General features: G+C 41.8%; 1 protein-coding gene across 1 annotated transcript in view; it reads right to left on the bottom strand.

Moving 5' to 3' along the window:
- LOC122814708 (cytochrome c oxidase assembly factor 6 homolog) overlaps nt 1-24,804 on the bottom strand; it is a 162,252-nt gene extending 137,448 nt beyond the window's left edge. The window contains exon 1 of the mRNA XM_044087105.1: nt 24,749-24,804. The gene's annotated coding sequence lies outside the window, so the exon portion shown is untranslated. The remainder of the gene's footprint in view (nt 1-24,748) is intronic.
- Between the last annotated feature and the right edge of the window lie 501 nt (nt 24,805-25,305).

Raw genomic sequence — 25,305 nt, 5'->3', positions numbered from 1 at the left:
TTCTGCTTTGTTAATGCCAAGAAGTAAAGAGGGAGTTCTTTTTGTTTTTCTGCAGTTAGGAATGCCATTTGTTTTACTGTGTCCAATTCCGCACCCAAGAATGTTCTTGTTTGGGATGGTATCAGCCATGACTTTTGTAAATTGACTGTGTATCCCAGGGCTTGTAGTGAGCAAATGACTCTTTGTAAATCTGTTGTCAGCTTGCTTTTGTTGTCCGCTTGTAACAGGCAGTCGTCCAGGTATGGATAAATTTGGATTCCCTGTAGTCTGCAGTGAGCGATTACTGATGCCAGGCATTTTGTGAATACTCTGGGTGCAGTAGATAAGCCAAAGGGCAATGCTGAGAATTGATAATGCTCTGATCCTGCAAGAAATCTGAGGTATCTTCTGCAATTTGGTCGTATGGGGACGTGCAGGTATGCCTCCTTGAGATCTAGAGTTACCAGCCAACACTCCTTGCCCAGCATGGGAAGAAGTTGCTGTAGGGTCAGCATTTTGAATTTTGGGACAATGATGTATGTGTTTAAGGCGGACAGGTCGAGAATAGGTCTCCAACGTTTCTCTTTTCTTGGTACTAGGAAGAGTCTGGAGTAGAATCCTTTGCCCTGTTCTGTTATTGGTACTCTTTCCACAGCTCTCATCTTTGCTAATTCCGCTATCTGCTTTAGAGCTTCTGTTTTTTGATTTGGAGGTAGGTTTGGCATTCCTCTTTTTACTGGTAAGGTGTGGAAGTGGAACCTGTAGCCTTGGTCTATGGTTTGCAAAATCCACTTGTCTTTTGTGATATAGTGCCAGTTTTTCGAAAATAAGGCTAACTTTCCGCCTAAAGGTGCTGCTATTTGCTCCCTGGTAGGCGGTGTCAAGTCACTGTGACTGTCCTGTTGCAGTGGCAGTGGTTGTGTCTGTGCCTCGGTTATTGCCTTGCCACTGTCGTCCTCTGTAGGCACCTCCTCTGGATTGATTTCTGCCTCTAGAGCGTCTATTCCTGCCTCTTTGGGATTTTGAGGAGTCTGGAAAGGACCAATTTTTGGCAGGCTAGTTCCTGCTAAACCTTGGGGGCTGAACCTGTAAGAAATCTTTAACTGTTTGTACAGATTTTGCCTTCTCTTCCATTTTCTTCATTACTTGCTGAGCAGGTGTACCAAATAGACTGGCCTTATCCATAGGAGCATCTAACAGCTTTGCTTTAACATGATCCGGTAAGACCTGTTCTTTCAACCATGCATGCCTTCTTATCACTGTGCCAGTCATGGCTGATCTAAATGAAGCCTCCAGTGCATCATAGCCACATTTTAAAGAATGGTTACTAACCTGTTGGATGTTATTCACCATTTCTAATACATATTTCTTATCTAAGGAGTCATCAGAGGACAGCTTTTTAGATAACTGATCAAGCATAAACTCTTGGTATTGGATCATATGAAACTGACAGTTTAAAGCTCTAGCTGAGAGAGTAGCAGAGGTGTAAACTTTTTTCCCCCATCTCTCTAAGGACCTGGATTCCCTTTCAGAAGGAATAGGGTTTTTTGCTGAGGTCGAGGCTACTGCCTTAGGCCCCTGGGATATAGTTTCAGGATCTGCAAGTGGGGCCTTGTATAGGTGGTGATGAGTGTCTGGCACCCTGTAAAATCTATCTGGTTTGGCAGGGGCTGGAGGTAAAGAATCAGGAGCAGTGCAAACATCATTAAATGCATCATCCACAACAGGCAGTACAGGAGGTATAGCTAAGGGCCTATGTTGTGGTAAGTGCAGAAATGTCCTAAGCCTTTTTCTTGAATCTGAGAAATCTTGTCCCTCCCATTGGAATTGTTCTCTCATGGCATGTAAGGTTTCCCCAAAGGAAAATTCCTCTGGTGGAGAGGCAGCTGGAATGGATTCTTCAGCATCGGGATCTGACCGACCGGCACTTGCGAACAGCTTCTGCTTCGGGCGCCACGCGGCAAGAAAGACTGAGGAAAATGGCATCGGCTGATGCCTTTATACCCGAAGACCAGCAGAGATGACGTCGGGTGAAGTGCGACATCAGCCGAAGCCGGACCCAGACTTTGGAATCCGGCCGACCGAAGGGCTGCCTGACGACAGGACAACCCATTTGTTATGACTGCAGATGCATCCTTGAAGGACATCTTCAGAGGCCGATTCAACTAGGGTAGCAGGAGCCTCGGTAGTAGGCAAGGATTCGGCTGAAGATTGACCCGTTTGCTCGGTTTCGGCCGAAACCGAGACACTCGCGGTTTGCTTAACCGTGGTTTCGGCCGAAACCGTGGACCGCGAGTGTCGGTCTTTTTCTTTGCGTTTCTTAACAATTTGAGAAGTCGGAGGATCCGACGGCATAATGTACGCAAAATCTGAGCCGAAAATCAGCAAACTCCGACCGACACCTAAGCGTTCGTCGGTTGAAGGAAGCACAGGCTAAACAGGCTGCTACGTCGTGGTCTGGGCCTAAACAAGGTAAGCAGTAAGAGTGGAAATCTTTATGAGGTATTTGTTTCCCACAAGTTAAACAGTTATTCACTTTTTCTGACATCGGCTGAGGCAAGAAAGAGTCCCCAACGGGGTACTTAGCTTTTTAGAAGTCTTCGAAGTAGTATTCGGTAGTAGTAATCTCTGGATCTGACCGACCGGCACTTGCGAACAGCTTCTGCTTCGGGCACCACGCAGCAAGAAAGACTGGGGAAAATGGCGTCGGCTGATGCCTTTATACCCGAAGACCAGCAGAGATGACGTCGGGTGAAGTGCGACACCAGCCGAGGCCAGACCCAGACTTTGGAATCCGGCCGACCGAAGGGCTGCCTGACGACAGGACAACCCCATTTGTTAGGACTGCAGATGCATCCTTGAAGGACATCATACTAGAACACATCATCACGAACATGGGGTCACACTGTTCAACACCAGACGTATACCCATCATTGGTGAGATCAGATCATGGACTACTCTCAGTGGGAGTCCACATCCCACACACACCCCAGATGGGAAAAGAAACAGTGAAGACCTTCTCAAATGCCGATTTCACATTTCTGAGGACTGGTGTGGTCTCTTTCAAGGCCCCCAGGCCAGCGGACACCATTACCCAAGCCACTGTATCACTTAGAAATGCCTTCTACCAGCACCTCCAAGACTGCATGGATCAGGCAATCCCAAAAAAAAAAAGACTCTTTGTACCACAGGCAAGCATCCAGTCTGGTGGACCCTAGCCATAAACAAGCTGTACAACACAAGGAAGGAGCTACTACGAGATAGAGCGTAATCCGTAGGAGGGAAGACACCCCTGCTCATTGTGAGTAAAACACTGGGTTCCCCCATACAATCATCCGAGGCATGTTTTGAGAGTATACCCACTCAGGACTCCAGGGACAATCATGAGGCCTTTTTTACCTATGTTTGAAACCTGGGAGGAACTCCCAGATATGCTCAGACTTAGTTCGAATGATGATGAAATCACAGCACCTATAGAGATTGGCAACATACTGGCAGACAGGTTGAGTGCAGATTTCTCCCCTCCCCAACTGGAGGGTATGTACACCAGAGGATTGTAGCCCCCCAAACATCTCCACTGCTGGGGTGGGAACTGCTCAATCCAAGGCAGAAAACACTTTATCCATGGGACCAGATGGTGTCCCCAGTTGTGTGCTCCATGAACTCAATGAGTAATTACACCCGCAGTTAGGGCAGCTGTTTAATCTTAGCCTCATCTCAGGATATGTTCCCAAGGAGTGGCATACAGCAATGGTGGACTCACTTCACAAAGGGGGTGCCTCCACCAACCCCGGAAACTACCATCCCATCAGCTTGACAAGCCTGTTCTGCTAAGCTATGGAGAGGATATTAATGGGAATTCTAAATGAAGACATAGGGGACTTGCAGACATTGGATCCAATCCAGTTTGGCTTTGTCAAGGGCAGATCATGCCTTTTAAACTTGGTTGACTTTTTCAAAACAGTCACCCAGGCCATTGACGTGGGCAAGGCAGTCCACACAGCCTACCTTGACCTGGCAAAGGCTTTCGACACAATACCCCACTCAGGTATCATTGAAAACATCACCAGCTTAATTGTGAACCCATACATCACAGCATGGGTTGCAAACTGGCTAAGTGACGGAACACACAGGGTCAAAGTTGCTGGTGCCAGTTCACACTCCAGAGCTGTCACAAGTGGTGTCCCACAGGGCTCAGTCCTGGGCCCACATTTGTTCAGTATCTACTTTTCAGAAGTATGAGCAAACACAGGAGGATTATGGCTGACAAAGTTTGAAGATGACTGCAAACTGGGAAGCATAGTTGGAAACCCATCTGACACAGACATCCTTCAGAAGGGTCTCATAGACACGGATAACTGGTGCCACAGCCATGGCCTTATATTAAACACTAAACAATGCATAGCCATACCCTTCAGGCAGAACAAGGTTACCACTACTTCCCATCTAGGTGGCAATCCTCTAAGCACAACGGAGGTTATCAGGGACCTGGGCACCCAGGTTGACAGTGACCTTTTGTTTGACACTCACATTGCCAGGGTAGTTTGGAAGGCCTTCTACATTGGCCACCTCATCATGCAGTGATTCACATCTAGATCAAGGGAGGTCATTGTTCCCCTGTACTCATCACTCATCAGACCAATGATTGCATACAATGCCCCATTCAGATTGGATGGGCCCACAAATTCCTCGACAGGAGGTGAAAGGGTCTCAAACATATTTCTTATGCTGCCCGACTGAAGGAATTCCAGCTGTATTCAGTCGCACCGTCTGCTCAGAGGTGACCTGTGCCTGACATACAAGGCTATGTCCAACCCAGAATTAATGAACATGCTTCACCTCAAGACCTCTACATCCATCAGAACTACAAGGGCAGGAGACCTAAACCTCAACACAGATATTAATAGGATGTGCTGGAGGGACAGATTCATCACCCAGAGAGCCCATATGCTGTGGAACAACATCCTGGTACATGTGAGGCTGAGCACCTCACTGGCTTTGTTCAAGTGAGATCTTGACCAATGGATGGGAGATTGCAGGTATACCCCAGGGATAACCTCAGTATCACTGCTTGACAGAGGCACAGCAAAATAATGGGCATATTATCCATCAACTTGCAGGGGTGGCAGAAGCCACAAAACTCTGGGCTAGGCTTATTAATGCCCTAGGGCAGATAGCCTAGTATGAACCTATGAACCTATGGACATAGGCCTGGGGCAGTTCCTGCTATTAGGACAGTGGTCTGCAGCAAGCTATATAGTAGTAGTCGGTTTTAGCCATTGGTTTTTGACCATGGCTATTCCATGTTGCTTCTTGTTGTGGTACAAACATGGGTGTGTGGTTATCCATGCTATTTATTGCTAGTCACCCTCATTTTGTATCTTGTTCCATGATTTGCACATGTACATCACTGTATGACGTGCAGCTGTTTCCAGGGTCATATGCGTGGATATGGATGTTAGTTGGGGTCCTCAGGTGTGCATATTGTACATATTACATTACTTAACACATGGCATTCATGCCTCAGGTGGTGCTGCAGGGCCACCTCTGTCGGATACACATACTACACTCCTGTACGTTTGGAAGCAGGTTGTGTCATGTTAGGCATCCCTGTTACTGTATGAGTGAGTCAGAGCGGTATCAGTCCCAGTGTTCCTACTGACCAAGCGTATGTGCTATCGTTGCCTCTTTGCCAAGGCCAGGGCATACTGGGCACGCCTCCTTCTGCCTACTGGGACTAGGTCAGGTTGTTCCTCCTCCGAGTCACCCCCTGCCTGTGGTGGCCTTGGCAATGGTGGGGGATGTTTGGCCCAGCCCTGTGCTGGTCCTGCTGCAGCTGTTTCCATGGGATCATATTATGTAGCATAGCACATATCATGATCATTTGGGTACATGTAGTTGGTGTGTACTGCAAAGCTCCACCAGACGTGTCCAGACACCGGAACAGTGACTTGAGCAGCCCAAACACACGCTCTATGATATTACGTGTTTGTGCGTGTGCCTCATTATGGCGTTCCTGTTCAGGTGTGTGTGCATTTCTGATGGGTGTCATCAGCCACGGCTCAAGTGCATAACCTGCATCCCCCACTAGGTGTCCGTGTGGGAAGTCCCCATTGGCAAATGATTGGTACAGCTGCGTCAGTTGCCAGATGTGGGAATCGTGGTAGCTCCCAGGGCAGCCAGCACACACATTCATTATTATGCCCTGGGCATCACACACGACCTGGCACTTGATGGAGGGGTATCCCTTGCGGTTAATGTAGGCTCTATCCCGCTCACCGGCTGGTGCTTTGATGCGTATGTGCGTGCAGTCTACTGCACCCAGCACCTCAGGGTATCCCGCTATTTGCTGGAAGAGACGCATATTGCTGGCCACAACCTCACGGTGATTAGGGACATATATATGATCACTGACATGTGGTGACATGGCATCCAGGAACTGGTGCAGTACTCTGGAGGCTGATGCCTGTGATATCCCCATCATATCACCAGTTGGTCTCTGGAAGGTACCTGTTGCTAGTATTCTTAGGCCAACACATACCTTGGTTTCTACTGGGATGGGTTCCCCTCTGTTGGTTCTGTGTGTGAGATGTGGCCTGCACAGCTCAACAATCTGCTGCAGAAGGTCTCTGTCCACTCTGTAGCTCTACTATCTCCAGCTCATGTAACCCATGGTAGGTGACCCTGGGCCTGTATACTCTTCTCCTTCTCCTCACTCTGGGTTGTCTTGTCAGCGTCTGCATTGTCACCACCCTCAGCAATTCGCCTATGCCTGATTATAATAGCCATGGCAGCCCCTAGCATTTCTGCTCTGAGTTCAGCTTTTTTCAGTTTTCAATTCTGATAGCTTAGTTTCTGGCAGTATCTCTTGTGAGAAACAGCCTGCACTGCTCTTTGTTGTGTTTTAAGTGCTGGGTTGGGCTTCTAGTCTGCCTGTGTAATTGCCTGCTTCTAATTGTTTCCACCAATTAACTCTAGTAGTAGCTTCTGGCAGTTTCCATGTATTTTAGTTGTTTCCTGTTTCCTCTCTGTTTCCTGAGGTGGAGCAATGTGCACACCAGCTTAAACACGCTCACAGTCACTTAAACGCGCGCACACATCCCTACACGGTGTTACACGCCCGCACACATCCTTACACGGTGTGATTTATGTTAAAACGCGCGCACACTGCCTTCAACACGTGCACGCCCACGCAAACTGTTGTAAACAGTTTGCAACACGCTCCCACATGTTAAACCTGCCTTACACGCGCGCATGCACGTATATCAAGAAAGTTTGAGTGTAGGGATAGCGTATACACTCAATTTCTTGACTTTCCTAGTGTTCTGTTGAGACACACCTCCCTCCCTGATGTATGTCTGTCATCTGTTACCTTACATTGCCCTCCAATCTGGTACATTTCTTTCTATCCTCCCCCCCCCGTGATGTCACCTACCTCTTACTCTGTTCCTCCCCCTTCTCTAAGTCTTACACTACTCAGAAAGTGCTCATTACCTATGTGGCAGTGTGATTCAGTATTGTAACCCTCATTTACATAGGATTGCCTAGTAATGACTAGTTACATGTCTTACACGGAACTTCCCCCCCTTGACAACCACTACACGGAGGCCATATTGTTTTTGGTCTGCAAGTCCCTCCATTGACATTCAATGTACTACATAAATCCCACAATTGTGGGCTTATAAGCTTCGGTTTTTAGTTTTAGGTAGCGCACCCCGTTTGCTTGGGTGTGCGCTGCAGTTAAACCCAGAAATCCCGTGAAAAAAAAAAAAGTTATATAACTTATTTTGCAACACTTTTCATGCCAATGGCCACATATTTGGCCATTGGCATGCTTAATGAAACATATGCACCCTTTACTTGGAGCTGACATAGCTCCGTTTTTAATTTTGCAGAAATGTACTCAGTTGTCAGCTGAGTACATTTCTGCAGCTAACACGTCCGTTACACGGACTGGTTTTAACCGTGGATCGCTCAAATACCTCATTTGCATATCTTGGAGCTGCAAATGAGGTATTGAGCATTTCCACGCCCAGTCCGTGTAAGAGACGTGTTAGCTGTCTCTTACACGGAGATTTGGGCTGTTCTTGAATCAGGAGGCTTACACGGAGGCTTACACTACTCTTGAACTCCGTGTAAGCCTTCCTGAATCTGGCCCGAAGAGTGGACTTTAGGTAGCCTGAACAGTTTAACCTTAATTAACCGCCGCTGCTCTTGTGTGCTCCTGTGGCAACTCCGCGCTAAAGCGTGCTTTATAGCAGGGGGCTGGAAAAGGCAGGAAATGACCCAAAATGGCCAATGAACTACAAGTTACTGACTTAAACCACTCCTCTGAGGGCAAACAGGCAGCTCAGTACTCCCCATTCTCACTGGTGAGTAAAGAAACTTCCCCCTGATCAAACAAGGAAAATGGAGAAGTACAGGAACCAAGACAAAGCCCAGGGATCAGCAAAATCTGATCACTGGAACACTAGCTAGGAAAGTATGGAAAGCAAGGATATTTTGTTTTGTTTTTTTTCAAGTTTTTTTACACAGACAGAAAACACAATAAATGCTGTACTTTTCGACTAAATGCTATCAAAAGCTAGTACACTTGAGTGTATTAGCCTGTAGTTTAACTTTTAAGCAAAACATAAACTAGGAAGTGCAATAAACAATTTGAGCTTGTAAAAACAGTAAAAACAAGTAATACTTCGATAAAATAAGCAGAAACAGTGGTCGAAAGTCTCAAAAAGGTCGAAAAAGCCAAGAAAAAATACTTAAAATCTGGAAAGTTGTCTTTTCTGGTCTCTGCTGCTCTAGGAACTCTGCTGGACACCACGAGGAGCTGTGCTGAGTTCTCTACAGCTGGAAAAGCCCGCCAACGCGTGCTTTATAGCAGGGGGCTGGAAAAGGCAGGAAATGACCCAAAATGGCCAATGAACTACAAGTTATTGACTTAAACCACTCCTCTGAGGACAAACAGGCAGCTCAGTACTCCCCACTCTCACTGGTGAGTAAAGAAACTTCCCCCTGACCAAACAAGGAAAATGGAGAAGTACAGGAACCAAGACAAAGCCCAGGGATCAGCAAAATCTGATCACTGTTGAGTTAAAGTTGCCAAGGTTCTGAAAGTTGAAGCCAGCTGTAATTGTTTTTCGGATGTCAGAAATGCCATCTGGGTTGTGGTGTTTAGAAGTGCACCCAGAAAAGTTATCTGTTGTGATGGTGTCAAATTTGACTTTTTTATGTTTACAGAGAATCCCAGGAACTTGAGGAGGTTCTGTACAAATTCCAGATGCTGGAGTAAGACATCCTTGCTGTCTGCCTGAATTAGACAATCGTCCAGATAAAGGTAAATTTGAATTCCCTTGAGTCTGCAGTAAGCTACTACTGGAGCCAGGCATTTGGTGAAGACCCGTGCAGTAGGCAATCCAAAGGGCAGCGCAGAGAAATGAAAGTGCCTCGATCCGGCCTTGAACCTGAGGTATTTTCTGCGATCCTGCCTGATGGGAATGTGTAAATATGCCTCCTTTAAATCCAAAGTTACCATCCATGCATCTTTGGACAGCATTGGAAGTAGCTGCTGTAGAGTAAGCATCTTGAATTTTGGAATCTCTAGAAAGGTGTTCAAGACCGACAGATCCAGAATGGGTCTCCATGAGTTTTGCTTCCTTGGGACTAGAAAGAGCCTTGAGTAAAAACCTTTTCCCATCTCTGAAAGTGGAACCAGTTCGATGGCATTCATAGCCAAAAGAGCTTCCACCTGGTTTAAGGCCTCCGTCCACTGATGTTTTGGAAGGTCTGGCCATCCGCTTGGCCTTGGCAAGGTATGAAAATGGAATTTGTAACCTCTTAAAACCACATCCAAAACCCACTTGTCTTGGGTTATTTGAGTCCAATTTTGATAAAAAAGAGAGCGTTTTCCTCCGAGAGGGGCTTCCAGGCAAGAAGTTCCTGTAGCCCAAGAGGGAGTCATTGAGTTTGTTTCCTTTGAGTTTGTGACCTGTCCTCTCCTCCCCTAGGGGTGGAAGCAGTCCACTGTCTTGGTCTATAAGAAGCTTGTGTTTGAGGCCTTCCTCTGGAGCGTCTATATCTACCCCTCTGAGGCCTGTCTGAAGTGGGAAAGGACCAATTTTTTGAAGGCCAATTCCTGCTAAATCTAGGTGGTTGTACTTGTAAGAAATCTTTAACTGTCTGCATGGATTTCGCCTTATCCTCCATCTTTTTAATCACCTCTTCAGCTTTTGATCCAAACAAAACATTATGCTGAACAGGAGCATCCAATAATTTAGCCTTTACTTGTTCAGGCAAATTCTGTTCCTTTAGCCATGCATGCCTTCTAATGACTGTGCCAGAGGCCGCAGCCCTACAAGAAGCCTCCAAGGCATCAAATCCACAGTGTAAACCATGCTTCCCAACTTGCTCAGTGGCATGCAATAAGTCATGTAATTCCTTATCATCTGCACAGGCAGAAATGGAAGTAAGCTTTTGTTTTAAAACAGACAAGAGAAATTGCTGGTATTTTAGCATATGAAACTGACAGTTTACAGCCCTAATGGACAAAGTAGCAGAAGTGTACACCTTTTTGCCCCATCTTTCTAAGGATCGAGAATCCTTTTCAGTAGGAATGGGATTTTTGGCAGAAGAGGCCTTAACTCCCTTAGGACCCTGAGAAATGGTTTCAGGGTCAGCAGAAGGGTTCTTGTATAAAAACTGATGGGAATCAGGAACCCTGTAATATCTGACTCCACATTAATTTGCTCTGCTAAATCCATCTCTGAACTACAAATTAACACTCAAGCTGTTTTCTCCAAAGTTGAAACCTGGTTCTCAAAACGATGCCTACTTCTAAATGCTAAAAAAACCAAACTCTTACTCTTTAAGCCCACTACCAGATCCCCTACATTAGACTTTACTATCCTATCTAGCAATGGAACTACTATATCACCTGACCTTACAACCAAACTACTAGGTGTCACAATTGACAACAACCTCACCTTTGATTGTCATATCAATAATACCATTAAATCTGTAAACAGAAAACTCGTCTCTCTCTATAGAATTAAAACTTTCTTAACCTCTTCAGCCAAAGCTACCCTTGCCCACTCTCATCTAATTTCTACTCTTCTCTATGCTTCACCTATTTATACTAACCTCAATAAAAATATTCTCTCTAAACTATCTACCACGTACAATAATATAGCTAGATTTGTTACTGGTAAACCTTTCAGAACGCACCACTGTCTGAATCTACAGCAACTTAACTGGCTTGAACTATCAAACATGTTACTTCTTTCCCAACTCACATTTGTTCATAGAGCATTTTACCAACCTCACAACACACCTATACTCTCCAACCTCTTCATCCCCTACTCTAATCTAAACTCCCTCCGTTCATCTAGCAAACTGCTAGTTACCTTAACCAAATCTAAAAACCTAGCAGGTGATTCCCTTTTTTCAAATACCATTGGAAAACACTGGAATCAACTTCCTTCTGAACTTACTTCTATTGCTTCCACTGTTTTGTTTAAACAAAAACTCAGAAGTTACCTTAAAAGCCACTGGATGTGTCCCTGCTCTAATCCTGACTAAAATAATTTCCATCTATTAATCTCGTTTCTCTCCCTACTCATCTGTTCCTTCTGCTTCCTCCCTTACCTTTCTTTTTTCTACCTTTACAGACTGCTCCTCGTCATCGTTCATCTTTATGGCCCTAAATCTCTCTCTAACTACCTTATGTCTATTTATATCTGCTCTCTCTCTATTGTTGCTTCTCTTTCTTTAATCTTATACTTCCTCCTTGGGATTAAAACATGTTAGAATGTTCAACATTGTGTTACTTAGATTCGCTAGAAAGTTAAGTGCTGTTCTTTCGGTTATCTTATTACATTTCCTTTTCCATGTTCTTTCACTTGTTTTTTCCTGTTTTTAGATATAGGTAATAATGTGTATTATGTCATTTGTCCTCATGATGTATCTCCTTTTGTCTATATGTGGAGCTTTTCTCCCCGGGCCTCTGCTGAAAATGGAAATATATCCAGTTGGACTAGCCCGGTCAACACATGTAAAATAAAATAAATCTATCAGGCTTAACAGGAGCAGGAGGAAAAGAGTCAGGGGTTAAGTTAGCCTCCGAAAAGGCATCATCCACAATATCCAAAACAGGAGGAATAGCCAGGGGTCTATGTTGGGGAAGAAGAAGAAAATCCCTCAGTCTTTTCTTAGATTTCGAATACTCCTGTCCTTCCCAGTGGAAATGTTCCCTCATTTCATGCAAAGTTTCCCCAAAAGAGAAATCCTCAGGGGGAGAAGCTGAAGGAATGGATTCTTCAGCATCAGAATCCTCATAAGGAGGGAAAGAATATTCCTGATCAGAAGAAGAAACTGAGGAAACAGAAGCCTGATCAGAGGAATCATAATAAACATCCTGCCTTGGCCTTTTATCTGGAGGGAGATGTGAACCCCTAATCATAGTAAGTAAATCCTCCACCATCTTGAGTAACTGTTTCTGTGACTTGGGAGCCGGTTCAGAGGCCTGTGTTGTAGTCTTTGATTTAGAAGGAGTCTTTGCCTTTGCCTTTATCAGAAGTTGAGTAGGCCTGAAAACCCCTTCGGAAGCCGGTACCTGCACAGCGGCTCCGGACCCATCCGAAGGAGCATTGTCCGAAGGTCCTGCAACAGAAATATTTAAAGGCCTGGTTGGCTCCTCATGAGAGTCCGTTTTGGCCGTCGGTTCTGAAATGGCCGATGACAGGGGCTGCAAAAGCGACTCACTGACGACGGCTGAACCTGAAGCTGGCTCCGCTTGTGAGCTATCATCAGATTTGGACCTCGGAGGCCTGTCTTTATCCTTGCGACGTTTGTGAACTCCGGTAGCCAGAACCGTATCCGACGACATTTTGTAGGTAAAGCGCCTACCGAAGTAATGAAAAGCAAAATTGTACCTTCGCTTAATTGTACGTTGATTAAATCTAGCACAAAACCGACAACTAGCTACGTCATGGTCAGGGCCTAAGCAAGGAATACAGTAAGAATGAAAATCCTTATGAGGTATTTGCATCCCACATGAAATACAATTATTAACTTTTTCTGACATTGGAGTGGAGCAAGAAAAAAGTTTCCCCAAACAGGGTACTTAGCTTTGAGTGGAGAAGAAAATCTTCGGACTGAAGTATATCAGAAAAAATCGTCAGGAGTCAGCCGACCGGCACTTGCGAACTCTCCTGGCGCTCTGACGTCAGGGAGCATGGTTGAACAGCCGACGCCGGACCCAGACTTTGGGATTCTGGCCGACCGAGGGCTGCCTGCCGGCAGGGGAGAACCCTACAGTCATGACTGCAACAGTGAAACACGATGAACATCTCCACTGCTTTGATCTCTGCATTCCCTGTCGCTGCTGTCTGGGGGTTCTGCTTCCCTGGGGTCTGGGTTGAACTGCCCTGGTGGGGGCTGGAAAGGAACAGTGCTTGGCGGCGCAATGCCTGCTGAACCTGGGTGGCTGGACCTGTAGGAAATCCTTAACAGTCTGCATAGATTAAGCTTTTTCTTCCATCTTTTTTAAGACTTCCTCTGCCTTGGTGCCAAATTAAGTTGTCTTTATGCAAGGGTGCATCCAGTAATTTAGATTTGACATGGTTTGGCAGGGGCTGTTCCTTAAGCCAAGCATGCCTTCTAAGGACAGAACCGGTGACTGTTGCCCTGCAAGAAGCTTCTAGGGCGTCAATACCACAGTGTAAGGTGTGCTTAGTTACTTGACTGAAGAATGCATTAACTCTTGTAGCTCTTTAGATTTTGCACAAGCAGGAAATTTTTGTCTGAGGAGTTCCATATGCTAAAATTTCAGCAAGATACCATGGAACTAATAATTTAGTGCTTTGATAGCAAGAGGAGCAGAGGTGTATACTTTTTTACCCCATCTGTCTAGTGCTCGGGAATCCCTATCTGAGGGGGTGGGATTCTTAGCAGAGGTTGCTTTAATTTCTTTAGGCCCTCAGGAAATTACCTCGGGGCAGCAGTAGGATGTTTGAAAAGAAATTTGTGAGAGTCAGGGACTCTAATACCAGTTAGGTTTTCTGGGAGCAGGAGGGAGGGTGCCAGGAGTCAAACTGGATTCCAGGAAAACATCGTCCACAACATCCAGAATGGCCAGGGGTCTGTGCTGTGGAAGATCTAAAAATTCTCTGTGCCTCTTTTTAGATTGAGGGTAGTCGTGACATTCCCACTGGAAATGCTCCCTTAAGGTATGAAGGGTTTCTCCAAAGGAAAAGTCCTCAGTTGGAGAGGCTGAAGGAATGGATTCCTCTGCATCCGAATCCTCATAAACAGAGAGGGATTGCATGTCTTCATATTCAGATTCATCAGACTCCTGTTCAGACAAAACTACTGGGGACAAATCTTTTTTTCATTTGGAAGGGGTAGCTTGGCTTCCTCTGATCAGCAAGATAAGGTCTTCCACCATTTTAAGCATTTCAGAATGAGGGAAGGAAGCAGGTGCTGGAGGTTGGGTCGTCAGTTTCTTGGGTGTGGTTCATATCCTGGGCCTTAGAAACTCGGTAGTTTTCGAAAGAACGGTAGACGCGAAAGAAGTCGGTTTGTGTCAAGAATCGGTAGTGCAAAGTACTTCCTCGAAAGCCGGTGCCTGCTCAGAGGCTCCGGACCCATCCAAGGTAGAGACAACCGCAGGATCCTTAGTCGAAGAAGTTTTGCGGCATTCCGGACTCTGAAAGGGTCTCGTAGCAGCCTGCAAATCCATAGATGCAGGCATCGGAGGCTGTGAATGCACCCGAGGACCGGAGAGCTGCCGACTAGCTTAATGGAAGCGTCGGTAGGTTTGGACCTGTGCAGTCTGTCTCTGTCTTTATCCTTACGTCTTTTTGGAAGATCTGCTGTCGGATAGCTTACCGAAGCCATAATCGGAATTCGAGGACTGTAAGCAAAAATATCTGGCCACAACAAGGGCCCGACGACGTATAGTTCTGGCATTAAACAAAGCACAAAAAGCGACAGCGAGGGATGTTATGGTCTGGGCCTAAGCAAGTGACGCAGTAAGAATGAAAGTCTCAGTGTGGTATTTGCTTTGCACATGCGAGACAATTTTTAACTTCTTCTGACATCGGTTAGAGCAAGAAAAAAGGATCCCCAATGGGGTACTTAGCTTTAGAAGACAGCTTCAATTCGTAAGACGAAACTCGGGTAGTGGCCGACCGGCACTCTTCTGAACTGCTTCTGCTTCGGGCTACTCAGCAAGAACGACTGATGTAATGGCGTTGGCTGTCTTACTTTATACTACTGACATCAGTCTTGAAGCGACAGCAACTGACGCAGAAATACTAAGCCTCTGGTATTCGGGCCGGCCATGGGCTACCCTGGCAGGGATAATCCAAATGTTCTTCATGTTTCACTGTTGCAGTTATCACATCTGCAATAAATTCTTTCAATGATGTTATTTGACTAGCAATGCATTTTACATGCTAGTCCCCAATTACCAGTAGTTCAGAATAAGACCCCTTTCTACTGTTATCCGTAACAGAAACAAAAATAAAACCAGACTCTCTGCTGTGTTTATCAATATCTTTACCTTCACTAATTAGCCCTCCCAAAGCTCTTCTGTTAAGCTTTACTACCTGTGAGAGCTCTTTCCATCCTTTATTCTGCCCATTAACACAATTACTAATATAAATCAGAGGAAGGGTAATATGAAATACCACCAGATAAAGAACAACAATTTTAATCCAAACTTAACTGTGCTCCAATTAACATGCTCCTTACTAGAATAAGTCAAACACCGATGTTTGCTTATATTAGCTGAACTATATTCAGTTTTAGACTCATTTAATACCATCTTAGAAACTGGAGATAGAGAACCCTCTAACAGTGTAAGCCTCTTATTCTTCAAGCTATACCCTTCAACCAACAGATTATCACTCAGATCTTGTCTATGATCAAAGTTTCTTTTCTTGTACTTAATATCAGTTATACCAATATTAATATCAGTTATACCAATATTAATTTTTGTAACAAAAGACTCAATAATTGCTCCAATAACTGAGATTGTACTATCGCAATTTTCTCCCACGCAGTTATTTTTATATTTTGAAACATTAGAACAATCAAATTTGCTAGTACAAACAATCTCTGCTCCGTTTGTTACAGCAGTTCTAAGTCACCTGCTAGTATCGCTGAAAGAGAGGACATAACTAATGAGTTATCCACTAAAACTTCAGAATTGACCAAATCTTCTTTTCTAGATAGTTATGTGTACAGCCTCATTTCAAATACCACGTGATAAACTAAAGGACTCTCTTCTACTAAATTTGTCATTGTGGAAGACACGCCAACATTCTTCCTCACTCCATTAGTATGTCCAGCTTTCTTTTACTCTTAATTGGAGTTGTAACCGAATTTAAAAGTAAACTTTTTCCAGTTTGCTTTCAACCTTGATCCTTATTTAACTTCCAACTGATAAACCTTAACTCTCGTTTTGATCCTCATTTTCTTATTATTTCTTATTTGTACATATCTAAATGCTTTGTATGCCAGTTTTTAAAAAACTCAAACAGACCTAAATCCTACGCCACAGCTGTATATACATTTTACTTGAAAAATCAGTTACCATTTAAAAATAAACATAAACCTTCTAAACATTTACAATTAATACACTTTTGTTTTAAATCAGAATTTAATAGCAATACCCCACAAGTTATACATTTAACCAAATATTTCTGATCATATATTCAAGAACATATAAATTTAAAGAATCCATAATAAGCTGTTGCACACTCTTATACTTTAACTAGCAAATAACTAAGTTGTTAGTCACCTATACTTAAATGCCACAATATGCAAGTACCACCAAAAAGTAGAATATAGTATCTGCTCAAGAGTGGGACAGTTATAGCTCAGTACATAGCCCCAGACAGGAAGACATGCCCCCCTGACTAAACAGCACCTACTTTCAGTGCTCTACAACTAACTAAAAAGGCAAACTTTAAATATTTCACCTACATTCTTAAAAGGACAACCAGGGAAGAGTTTGAATTAAATCAAGCACCACCAAATAGCAGAATATAGCATTCACTCAACAGCAGAACAGTTATAGTTCAGCACACAAACCCATAGAGGAAGTCCCTCCCCCCAAGCAGCATGGACTTGTAGTGCTGCAGAACTAAATAAAACAACAAAAATCAAAGTTCCTGCACCCATGTCCCTAAAAGGGCAGCCAGGGAAGAGTTCCCAGTAAATCAAGCTTCAAACAGCAGAATATCTATTTAAGCAGCACACCAAACAAACAGAATGCAAAAAGACTAGGGTGGTGCATATACCTTTCAACCTACAGACAAACATCTGGACAAAGGCCCATGAAAACATAAAACCTGCATGCATAATAATATGACTCCACCCATTACAATGGAATTGTGGGATACCAACAAAAGTTGAAAAACAGATAAAAATAGCACAAACTATAACAAGAACAACAGTGTTTTATTTACATTAACATTTGAACTTCTATAAAGTTTTGCACCTGTATAAAACTAAAATGTCCTGTTCCATCTCAGTACTCTGTAACTGCAGTTTAACGATAAGTACAGATGGAAGGACAAAGGTAACCTCTATCATGTCCCTTTAAAAATTTCATAGGAAAGTGAGAGCAGCACATTGCATCTAAGCCTTATAGATGAATTTGTACAGACACATTCAACATACGCCACATTAAATCTAAAGGAAATTCATGACACATAGGGTAGCTACAGAAAAATCACATCCGAGTCTACAGAATATTTTATTACCTTATAAAAAGAAAAATCTCATTGCTCACCATAAAGATCTGACATCCTGAAATATTTGTTACCACCAGAAGGTGAGAGTCAGACTACTTAACATTTGACAGAACTAATCTGATTCTTACATATTATGGAGAAAATGCCTTGGCCAGCTTTGAATCTAACATCTGAGCCACACTTTTGATCTCATCTTAGTAAGGAGGAGAATTACAAGGCACCATATTTAATACAAGGCACCATATTCAATAGATCTTTTCCAGGTTTAAACAATGACTATCAAGATCATCCTTTCGAGCTCTGCTTCCACCAAAAACCCAACCAGATCGGACAATTGTCCAGAGACCTCCTAATCCCACTCACTAGTACACCAACAAGGAGGATCTATCAATGTCCAGAGCATTTTCAGGTACAAAATAAATGTTCCAAAAAGCCAGCACCCTGGAGAATCTGAATACAATGATTTATTTGAACTAGACCGGTTTCAGCACAAGGCTTTCCTCAGTAGTACATAGAAAAGTAACTGGGTCAGAGTCTTATATAGCTTCAACCAATTAGATTAATGACATTTCCTGTGGTTGAAAAAAGCAAAAAGAGATTATGATTATCACAAATAATCACATTTCAAATATAAAGAATGTTATTCATCTATTCAAAAATGTCAGGTTAATGTTTTTATATATATATATATATATATATATATATATATATATATATATATAGCATAATAATGCAAATGAAATGGTTTATATATATATGGTATAATAATGCAAATGAAATAAACATAATGATGGGGTTGCTGAAAAGGAATGGTGAATTAAAATGGTTAAATATACAATAAAGTAATGAGCAAGAGCATATAAAAAGTCGAATGAAAAAAATCATAAAGTAACAATGACAATTGCACAAAATAATTGGACTGACTAGTAAATGCTAGAAAGTCATAATTTGTCATTTAGTCCTGGGGAAAAAAGCCCCCCAAGTTTTATTATCCACCTCCTTTCTTTTTTGTTAAGAATGTCATGCCACCCTACCTTAAAGGTTCGGTTACCAACAATGCGATCAATGATGGTAAATGAAAATTTAGCAGTGGAATGTTTAATTGTGTGTCTGTATAGCGCATTGGTTATTCTCTGGTTCCTGATGTCCCCTAAATGTTCTGAAATTCTGATACGAAACTGTCTGGATGTTTGGCCAATGTAAAAGGCCTGACAAGTGCATGTGGCTAGGTAGACTATCTAGTCTGAACTGCAATTACCAAAGAATTCAATATTGAATATTTGTCCTGTGTTTTTGCTGGTGAAGCTAGTGGTCTTGAAAATGTAGCTACAAAAGCTACAGTGGCCACAGGGGTAGATGCCAATTAATTTATCTCCTGTGAGTGTCCTTTGTGTAAGACTGTCATCCTTTGGGTTTGTTCTTTTGTAATGAGAAAAGTGAGAACTCAGTGATTTACCCTTTCTATATGAAAAATAGCACCGTTCCCCTAAATAATCCTCCAAAAGGGGGTGCGAGTTGAGTATGTTCCAATGGTTATTTAATGATATTAATCAAATTCCTGCTGTTCTGACCATAGGTCGTGACAAATCTGCATAAGTTGGAACCATTATCTCTTTTTCTTCTGTTATATTGTAGAAGAGAATTTCTAGATTCGATATTGCTGGATTGAATGGCTGAGTGGATGATCTGCGGTGAATACCCCCTGGACAAAAATCTGTTGGTTAAATCAGTTTGATGTTTAGTAAGGTCATCCTGTGAGGAACATATTCTTTTTATCCTCAGAAACTGAGACTTGGGAATGTTTTTGGTGATGTGTTTGGGATGAAAGCTATCCGCATGCAAAAGAGTATTGAATTGTGGGAATTTCCTGTAGACAGATGTTTGAAGTGTATTATCTGATTGTCTTGTTAGATGAACATCCAAAAAATGAATTTCATTCAAATGATGTTCCTCCGTAAATTCAATACCCCAGATATTCCCGTTCAAATATTCCATGAATTCCTGGAGGTATTCATTACCTCCCTTCCAAACTATCAAGATCATCCTTTCGAGCTCTGCTTCCACCAAAAACCCAACCAGATCGGACAATTGTCCAGAGACCTCCTAATCCCACTCACTAGTACACCAACAAGGAGGATCTATCAATGTCCAGAGCATTTTCAGGTACAAAATAAATGTTGCCTCATGATATCAGAATGCAGTAGTGATGAATAATATTAACAGAATTACAGCTGGCTGAAGTAAACTGTATATACCCATGCTTGTAGTATTACTTTGTTTCATGTTAATGAAGCTTTGCCCTCAATAATCTAGTGAGATTCAGAATTACACTAGATATTACATTGGAACAGAAAGCTTCATTAACACGAACAAAGTACACTACTGGAATATATAGTGGTTTCAGACAGCTGTTAATAAATTAAATTGTAGTAATCCATAATCAAGACTGTTCAGCCTGTTCTAAGTGTCCATATGGTAAGGGTCTGAGTATATTAATAAAGAGTTTTTATATCCATTCTATCTTCAATAGCCAATGTGCTTGAGCATGCTAATGTTCTCATTGTTAATTAGTATATTATCCGTCCTTGATCTCCCAAAAAAGGAACATAGATGACAAATTCTAACCTGAACATACTTTTAGTATGTAATTTAGGCTCTCCAAAAATACATAAAAAGCAAATAGACCATCCTGCAGACTCATCAATCTTTTTGACAATCAGATCCATCACTCAGATCTCTTTACTACTAATATTCTACCTGGAACTTAAGGGCAAGTTATCTATTTGCTACTTTTATCTACAAGTGTCTCTTCCTAAATGTAATTCTCTTCCTGAATCTAATCACTTCCCAAATCTAATCACCCTTTGCCCTTCTAACTCAAGTATACTCAAAAAAAAAAAAAAAAAAAAAAAAAAAAAATTCAAATGACCAATACTGATAGGACCTATTGTAAAAACCAGGCCCTTTAATGCAGAACTTTTCAAGCTAAGTGAAAAGCAGTCCTGAACTACACAGTATTTTAACGTAAGAAAAGCCCATTTTATTTTTCAGTGTAAATGCTTCCAAAACTGTTCCTTTCCCATTTTTGTACCTGATAAACATTTTTGGTATGAAGTGCAAATCCTTAGACTATGTATTTAAATTATCTAAATACTTAACTTACTCATCTTCTAATTTTCATTAACATAGCAATGAATGAGATACATCTGTAAATAAAGCTGACTATACGGATACCTTATTCTAAAACTTACTCAGTCTTTTCAGAAAAGCAGGCAGCACTTTGCAAAGTTTATGTCACTGGAACCAAAAGAAAGGGGTTAGGGCACACAGTCACAAAGCCAAATCCAAAACTTCCAACACTCATTAAATACCCTTCTTCTTACAAAAACAAAGCCTCTAAGTGTTAGGATATATATATGTGACACAAAACAATAATGTACATATATTTTTTAAAAAGTTTTTTAATTTGATTTATGGAGCGTTTATTAACATCGACTATGTATTCTTTTTTATAACATGTACCTAAGTGAACTGATTATGAGTACCCGGATTGTGGACATCTGTCCCTTTAAAATCAAATGTTTTTCTAGGAATGATTCACTTTGAACTATTTTTGGTGCCTTTTTTTAAGAAGGAGAGTATTTAATGAGTGTTGGATGTTTTGGATTCACTTTAAAGAAGTCCTGCATTGTAGCAGGACGAAAGTGCTGGTGTTATTGTGCATTAAAGATTTTTATTTCTTTATGCGCTGCCTTTGTCACTGTGTGCCCTAACCACTTTCTTTTGGTTCCTGGTACTGATCTAGCATTTTTTTCCTTGGTTCATAGAAAGTTTTTGTCACCATCACCTGTCTTACATTCTGAAAGGCAATAGCAGAGGTCAAATATTGAAGAAATAAAAAACACAAAAGTCACTTTTGCACTTTCTGAAATCACATTCTTAGCCATTCTGTCTCGCACTACAGGTTCCACCCAAGTGTGTGTTTGTATCCAGAAGTAGTTTATCTGCACTAACAGTTTACGTTACTGCCTGTCTGAAAATTGTATTGCTCTGCCTCAACACTGTCATTTTCTGACAGTAGTTGTACAGTACGTGTGTCATTTTGGCAATCAAAATGTACGAGTCAAGAAACACGCATGGCTAATTTTAATAATCATTGTACTATACATGTGCGTGCAATATTTGCACATTTACATATAGATGCATTTTGTTTTTACACTGAAAAAGTTATTCCCTAAATAAGGAAACTGTCCATCTATTATAGCAATAACCCACGCCTGGGTGTGGGTAATGCTGGATTTACCCACGGTTGGCGTGGTTTGGTCCCGAGGGCGAAGATCGAGGGACCAAACAAAGCCAACCGTGGGTAAATCCAGCATTACCCACACCCAGAAGAGGGTTATTGCTATTATACAATGACATTATTTAAGAAAAGAAATAATTACTTTTCTTAAATAATGGCATTGTATAATGCCTCTTTACTGCCCTTCCGCAGCTGTCTGGTATTCTGCGGCAGTTCTGATGTACTGCGCGCCTGCACAGTACATCAGAACTGTGGGCAAAAGCAACGGAGAACGCAAGATCTCCGTTGCTTTTTTTTACTGTCTCGCTATGTTAAATGGGTTTAACATAGCGAGACAGCTTTAAAATAAGCAACGGATATCTCCGTTGCTTATTTTAAAGCTGTCTCGCTATGTTAAACCCATTTAATATAGTGAGACAACTTTAAAAGCAACAGAGATCGCAAGATCTCCGTTGCTTTTTACATACTGTGTCGCTATGTTAAAGGAGTTTAACATAGCGAGACAGCTTTAAAAAAAGCAACGAAGATCTCCGTTGCTTTTTTTAAACCTGTGTCGCTATGTTAAACTCTTTTAACATAGCGAGACAGTGTTTTATACTAACGGAAAAAGTCCGGGCGACCGGACCTTTTTCCGTTAGTATATTGAGGGATTTACAACGGGCACGCTGGTTGGGCTGGCCAATCAGCGTGCACGTTTTAGGGGAGGAATTGTATAATATAAGTGTCACACCTTTACTGATTATTGATCAGTTCTTTACAACATAGATGTGACAAACCAAAACAGTTTGATGACTTCAGAGCAAAAACTGCTTAAATCATGCACATAAGAGTAAACATATAGAGATATTACTTGGCAGAAATCATCAAGAAAATAACAAATGAGAATTCTTTAAATGTTTTGCTTAAAAAGAAAGTATTTTAAGAAGGGGTAAGAAATTACTATGGTTTTAACACTCATGTAAAATCTGATTCACCTCCTCTCCTCTTTGGCTGGCTGCCTAGCTCGAGTCACACCAGTATTGTAACTTTTTTTTTTTTTTTTTAAACTTTCACTACCCCAGAATGCTGAATGAATGCTTATGCTTGTAGGCACTCTCTCTCTCGGCAATGACATCAATACCCATACCCTTGCACATTGATGATGCCGCAGGATATGCTGGCAATGTGCAAAGATGTCAGCACGCACATAAAAAAGAAAGGGTTTTAAAAAAGGCCACTCAGGAATTCATAATTTTTTTTAGTTCTCTGAATGCTCAACAACTGACCACTATGGGGCAATAGGAGCATATTCAGAGTAGTTAAAGTGGCCATGGTATTACCCTGACGCACATTATGCTCCTTTATAACTCTAACACTAAAATTTTCACTGCATATCACAGAGCATAACTCCTTCATGATAGTATACCATCTATATAAAGCAGCATTTTCACCATGGGAGTGCCATCACCTTATAACGTCACACGTGTGAATGAAACCACTACTACCTTTCTTAAGGGTTAATACTACCTTCTTGTGGCACAAAAGTGTACAAAAGCCCTCAAGTGAAAAAGCATTCATACACTAGTCAAGTCAAATTTTAATTTGCTTTCCTGTTAACCAAGTTGGCTGACAAATGTAAGTAAAAACTAAGAATATACTGAGAAAACTGTGTACCATTATGCAAAACAACTACCCTGTATTAAAAACAATGCTCAAGGCATTCAAACGATTATTTAAATTAATATATATATATATATATATATATATATATATATATATATATATATATATAAACTAAAAAGACTTTAAAACAAAACATGGAAAATGAAATACAGAAAATCTATTTTTAGGCACTTAAGTGTTGACAAAACGTAAAGAAACAGCCACTCCAGATTGAAAAAAGGAAATGAACAACACAATCTGGTTACATGTCTGAGTTCAGGCATCCTCAAGACTTGAGGCATGCAAAAGAAAGACACAAAGCACTGGATATATAGGTCACAATTCTTCAAAGGGTAACCGCGCGGTGTCCATGTACCCATTCTCTGAAGCAAAACTCCCTCATTTTGGGATAGCCCCTTTTCCATGAAAAAAAAAAAAACTTCACCATTACAAACTATGCTTCCTCCATAAGAAACTCTCTTTCTGCCTCTCTCACAAATATATGTATATATATATATATATATATATATATATATATATATATATGTATATAAATAAAAAAAACACACACATTGGCAGCACATATAAGATAACTCTCATTACCTACACTCCCACGTGAAGATAGCTAAGGCTACTGTCATGGGGGGAGAGGCTACGCAGAATCTTATCTTCTCACAAGACAGAAAATCCCAGCTGGCTGTGGCAGCATGCCCGCATTGTCAGAAAAATCACTTTCTACAATAGTCATTATACAAATGTTTTTCTCATATAAACAAAAGTACTAAAACACAACCTTCATTGTTGGTAAAACTGCATTATAATGATAAGACCACCCAGTTACTACCAATCCCCAAATGATATTTGAGCTTACCATCCTTTCCTGACCAACAGCAAGCCCAAAAATTACCTGCCCCCCCCCCCCAAAACTGTATAACTTTAAAAAACACAAACCTGACCTCCCCTCGGTATACTAAACTTAAGAAAAAAAATCATGCTCAGTTAAAATACATAAATAGTGCCAGACACTATAGTGATTTAATTAAAAGCACTTGATTGCGGTACTTGCCTTGCATCCATATCCATGTACTTATCCATACATAACACAGCATACTTCACAAGCACTGTAAAAACAAAATACATTTACATAAAGTATTGAGAGGTATTGTAAACAGAACATATGACAAACTACTTAAGAATAAAATACTGTAATACCTATACCTATAATATCTTATTGCATAAGAGTAACATGCACTGTCCATACATGTGTCCTGCCTACAAGGCAATCTCAGACCCTGTCCTATTAGAGATGCTCCATATCCGCAAGACTAATTCTTCGCACATTACCTGCTTGAAAGGCCCAAATCTAATACGCAACATCAACAAAACCTGCTGGAGAGACCGGTTTGTCTCCCAGAGGCTGTCCCGTCTCTGGAATAGACTTCCCATACACGTCACACAGAGTACTTCTCTAGCCCTTTTCAAGTACAACCTTGATGAGTGGATGGGAAACCACAAGTCTATCCCAGGTGTTCCATCTGTGCCCCTCAATGACAAGGCCGACAGGTGCTGACTGAGGTTTCTTTTTGGGAATAAACTCTTGGCTAGGCTTGTAAGAGCCCCAGG

The sequence above is a fragment of the Protopterus annectens genome, chromosome 1.part1 (assembly GCF_019279795.1).
Source record: "Protopterus annectens isolate FY-2018-M chromosome 1.part1, PAN1.0, whole genome shotgun sequence".
Lineage (NCBI taxonomy): Eukaryota > Metazoa > Chordata > Ceratodontiformes > Protopteridae > Protopterus > Protopterus annectens.
Note: the sequence above shows the minus strand (reverse complement) of the source record. Positions and strands in the feature narration are given on the sequence as shown.